We start from the raw sequence: 5,147 nt of genomic DNA, 5'->3' as shown, positions 1-5,147 counted from the left end.
CAGGTCTGTCTCATCTGGGGTGTTGCTCATGTTCCACAGAGCTGGCCTCGGCCACAGTACAGCAGAGGGGCAGAGTGTGTGTGTACTCATAGCAAGCATCACTGCTACAGTGGGGTACAGGTCGTTTTGTCTAATGAATTGTTCCGAGGGGACCATTCGTATAAAACTTGGGATCATTCGTATAAGGCATGGGATCTTTCATCGAGGACATTCCGTCTACCACAAAGACCTACGGAACGTCCTTAAATTTGAACTAAACATCCTTAGGTTTCAACTAAACGTCCCTTCAGGCTGCACCCCAGGTGTTCCAAACTTGAACGTGTAGGATGTTTTGCTATTACATGACATTACACTTAGCTGACGCTTGTATCCAAAGCGACTTACACTTGTTTAGGTTCAGGGTATTGGTTACAGTCCCTGGAGCAATGTGGGGTTAGGTGCCTTGCTCAAGGGCACTTCAGCCATGGGTGCAGGTGCTGGTAAGGGTGGGATTTGGGCCTACAACCCTCTGATGTAAAGGCCAGCGCTCTAACCACTGACCCATCGCTGCCCCATGCTATACTTTCTCTACTTTCCACAAGCACATGTGAAAGCATAATCATGTGGCGCTTCAAAAACTGTCCGGGCACCTGCTGCCAGCCAATTAAACAATAGATTCACTGTCATTTGATTTGCACTAAGTATTTTAGAAAAAATGCTTCATTTTCTGCAATACTGTGTTTCACTACTGTTATACAATACTATGTTTCACCATAGCTACTAGTGTGGCTGTTTTATCAGTCTTATCAACTCAGAGCAAACTCACTGACTCACGATACCGGGAAGAAGGATTTAAATTTGGGTGTCGTGTTTATATATTTGGTAAGCAGCTGTTTAATTTACGTACATTACGGACCGCTTCTGACACACACACAGACACACACCAAAGAAGAAAATGCCACTATCACCACGAGCCCACTGTCTGACATTCACATCACACCTTAACACACCAGAGCAGAGAGGTAGAGAAAGTCTCCTCACGCACTTGTTGGCCTGGTCATGTCCATCCTCCACCCACACCTTCCATTCACACACCATAGACCCAGCTCACGTACACTCACATGCCCCTACCTCAAACACACGCACACACACTCTCTCACACGCACGCACGCACACGCACACACACGCACAGACTGCTTCCTCCATCCCTTCCATTCACACTCCATAGACCCAGCTCACGTACACTCCCATGCCCCCCACCCCAAACATACACACACACACACACACACGTGCACACACACACACACACACACACAGGCACACACACACAGGCCGCTTCCTCCACCCCTGCGTCAGGCCTCACTCCATATTCCAGATGGCTCATTCCGTATTCCACAATGCTGCTCCGCCGTCCCCGTCCCTTCCCATTACCATGCAGTGCAGCCTGGCCAGACCTGTCACACATCCTGCTCATATAGGGACCCAAGGTGCATGTGTGCTTGTGTGTGTCTGTCTGTCTGTCTGTGTGTGTGTGTGTGTGTGTGTGTGTGTGTGTGTGTGTGTGTGTGTGTGTGTGTGTGTGTGTGTGTGTGTGTGTGTGTCTCTGTGTGTGTGTGTGTGTGTCTGTGTGTGTGTGTCTGTGTGTGTGTGTGTGTGTGTAAGGAAAATACCCCTCTCGCCGTGTCTGGGGAGTAATTAGGTCTGTAAAGCTGGCACCCTGTACTGCTTATTTAGACAACTCCAAAAGCAACAGATCCCCTGGAATGAGCCATGCATTTAAATGAGTGTCAACAGAATGGGCTGCAAGGGACGACTGCTGCTAGTTTTTGGCGCTGCTGATATTTTTCTTGTGTGCTTTGGACGCGTAGCTCTGTCACTGTTCAGGGTTGCCGCCGGTATTTAATTGTGTGTTTTGGATGGGTGCGGGTGTATGACTTTCTCTGTGTTCATGTATGAGTGTTTGACAAGGTGTGTGTGAAAGCGAATGGGTAATTGTGTATGAAAGAGTGAGACAGCTGGAGAGGGGGGTATAGCGTGTGTGCGTGCGTGCGTCTGGCCAGCCAACCTGCAGGTCTGGAGCATATTTGTTAGTGTGTACCAAGTGTGAGTGTGAAAAAGGAGAGCGAGGTTTGAAACGAAAGTGAGAAATTAAGGAAATGGAATGTTAAGGTTGGTAAACAGAAAAGATTTTTGTTTGTGTTTGTGTGGGGGTTGTGTAGGTGTACCTGTGTGGTGTGCAGTGCTGAGATTGGTTAACCGGAGGTTGGAGTTGAGGGGTGCAAAGAGGAGAAACTATTAAAAATGGAGGAATTGAGGACTTAAATGTGGAGGACAGAGAAAGAGAAAGAATGTGTGTGTGTGTGTGTGTGTGTGTGCACGAAATATATATATATATATATATAGAGAGAGAGAGAGAGAGAGAGAGAGAGAGAGAGAGAGACAGTACAAGACACACACGAGGTAGCCAGGCCGCGCCCTCCTAGTGACGCACCACCTTCAGCGTTGCTTCTAGTCAGGCCAGGAGCAATACAAATATCGTTTCTGAGCTCTGAAAATATTGGTAACTCCTCCCACTTTGTCGGGAAGCAAACAACCAGTAGCAAACCAAAGGAGGCGGGTCAACCATGCCGTTTGAGGAATGTTCATTGTTATGCTTTTGGTCAGACCAAGTCTTGAAGAGATTTGAAATTCGATGATAATCAGACTACACAAGATCTGATTTCATCTTGTCACAAGAGGTAGAGGCAGAGGCAAGATGCAATCAGAGGAGAGTTCAACACTGCTCCTCCACTGGCGCATGTGAAAATGGGATCCAAGTCTGGCCAAAACAAGGATAATGAAGTAGCGCCTTGTGCCAAGCCCTGATCCCTGGTGTGTGTGTGTGTGTGTGTGCGTGTGCGTGTGCGTGTGCGCGTGCGTGTGTGTGCGCGTGCCTGTTTGGCAGGAGAACAGACACAGAGCAACACAGAAAGGCATTAAATGTGAACTTGAACTGTCCTGAACCAACCTTAACTTAGCCTGACTAAATGTTTGGAAAGGAGAACATTAATTATGGGATTGTGTGAGACTATGGGGCTTGTGCAGCACTGAGTGTACTGGCAAATAATGTCTATGTGTAAAAGAGCAAGAGTTGCATTTCACATTGCATTTCTTTCAGTCCTCTCTTCTCAGTTTAAGTGAAGTGAAAGCGTGAAAGTGAAAGCCCAACTGGGAAACTCCTCCAACTCCCATTGTCATTGTGACACAGCACTCTGCACACAATGAAATCGCATTTATGCCTCACCCGTGCAAGGGGGCATCCCCCAATGGAGCCTGAAAGGGAGCAGTGCAACGGGACAGCACCATGCTCAGGGTACCTCAGTCATGGAAGAGGATGGGGGAAAACACTGGGTAGTTACTCCCCCCACCAACCTAGCAGGTCGGGAGTCCACCTTTGGGCTACAAGTCTGACGCCCTGACAGCCCTAACACACACAGTACACATACAGAGTCCCAAATGGCATGAATGTGTGTCCCCCTCTCTTTGTCCTCTGTCTAACATCTCTCCCCCTCACATCTCACACATCCCAAAACACATGCATAAACATTCTGACCTGCCATCCATCTATCAGCCATTTCTAATATCAAATGGAGATGGCAACCCACTGCTGAACGAGGTGGGGTGGCTCACCGTCATCTCATAACATAAGTTTTTGGCACAGGATGACAGGAGAAGAGAAGCGATGTGGGCCAAACAGTCATCAAATATTGAGTTAGGCCTTGTTCCATATCGATCTGACTAGTTTTTCACCAGTTGCGTGGTGCTGCTGCTGCTTCTATTGTGATGTGTGCTTACCCACGCATGAGAGCTTATGAAGAAAATGAGCACGTCACAGAAACACAACTGGGCTTTGTGAGTTGCCATGGTACAGGTTATGAGAAAAGGTAAAACAGGAGACGCTGAATGGTTTCTATTTACAGCACGCTGTTGTATTCATCCAGCATACGTGTTTCAATTGCCCCAATAGTGAGGAACGGTTGAAACAAAAGAAACGTTGCAAAATAATTTTCATCTGCTTCATTATCAAAGTATTTAGGTGCACAACGCTTTGCAAATAGGCGCAGACTAAATCGGATAACACTCCCACTATGTACTGGTCACCAGTGACCACCCATGCTGCCTTGTGGCAGTGGCGCAGTTTGAGTGGGTGTAGGTGGGTTAGTGGTAGCCTGGCGACGCCATCCTATGTACTCCACCCAAAGATTTTGGCTCCGCACATCGTCTGGCAAAAGCCTCCAGCTCGGTTCTCTTAGCGTTTAGCCAATCAGCAAACAGTTGAGAGTGGTGACGCAGAACTCACCCGCGTGTGCTTTACTGATTGGTTATGGTAATTATATTCACACTTTCGTTTTGTTTGTTGTATGCTTTTGCGATGCATATCGTAACAGTCATGCTAATAAAGCACAATACGGGTTTTAATTTGAATTCGGAACTCCAATGAACAGGAATTCCTGTTTAAAATCGCCCCTGGGTGAGTGTTCATGGAATGTTCCAGACAGTGGGTAAAGCTAGTGGCACTTCATGGTGTGACACAGTGTGATGTTGGGTGGCATGTCACACTGTAGTGTATTGTGGTGAGCCAGGCTGTGCTGGAATAGTAGGCCTATTAGTATGGCATGGCATGGCGTATGGCAGCGCATGCTATAGTGCAGAATTTTGGCTTTTTCTTTGCCCGTGACTTTGTTTGCCAGTGGGTTTTTGTTTGCCCGTTACCTTCTACGAGTCCCCAGCCGCCAGGCGTGTGCCAAGCAGACATTTCCCTGCACACTTGAGCGCCAGGCACGACCCCCTGCAGAGGTGTAAACTTAAGGGCTCTGCATACTTCACGTGCGCACTTTGGCGCGTTTGGCGCGAGAACCATTAATGACGTCATCACTTGCGCCAGACTATTCATACTTCAAAAGCGCTTTCGCTCGCATTGTCGGAAGTGCCCTCTGCTGTTCATGAGAGAAACGGCAGTATCTTTCGCAACTCGCAGCGTGAGTTCTACGGATGTATAAAATAGAAAGCCAAACACGGCTGCTGTAGGGCTACTGAACGTCTGACTTGTGACTTACCACATTGAAACATATATTTTTTGTTAGCCTACATTGCCAGATCATTCCAAGACCATGTGAGAGCATTGTTCT

Source organism: Engraulis encrasicolus, chromosome 4 (assembly GCF_034702125.1).
Source record: "Engraulis encrasicolus isolate BLACKSEA-1 chromosome 4, IST_EnEncr_1.0, whole genome shotgun sequence".
Taxonomy (NCBI): Eukaryota; Metazoa; Chordata; class Actinopteri; order Clupeiformes; family Engraulidae; genus Engraulis; species Engraulis encrasicolus.
The sequence above is the reverse complement of the archived record's forward strand: the minus strand, read 5'-3'. Positions refer to the sequence as shown.